Below are 229 nucleotides of genomic sequence, written 5' to 3'. Positions count from 1 at the left end.
CCCCCGCTCCGCGCCCGCCAATCAGCGCCCGGCGCCTCTACCCGGGCTTCGCGCCCCTCACCGCCTATAGGAGCGGCGCGAGGCGCCGAGCAGCCTTCCCATTGGCCGCGCTGGGCTGCCCTTCTAGCGGCAGTCCCGCCCTACCCCCCGCCCCGAGGCGCCCGGGCGGCGGCGCCAAGGACATCGGGGAGCAGCCGCGGCCACCCCAGCCCGGCGCGCCCTCCCCCCG

This window comes from Haliaeetus leucocephalus, unplaced genomic scaffold (assembly GCF_000737465.1).
Source record: "Haliaeetus leucocephalus isolate CR32 unplaced genomic scaffold, Haliaeetus_leucocephalus-4.0 Scaffold162, whole genome shotgun sequence".
Taxonomy (NCBI): domain Eukaryota; kingdom Metazoa; phylum Chordata; class Aves; order Accipitriformes; family Accipitridae; genus Haliaeetus; species Haliaeetus leucocephalus.
Note: the sequence above shows the minus strand (reverse complement) of the source record.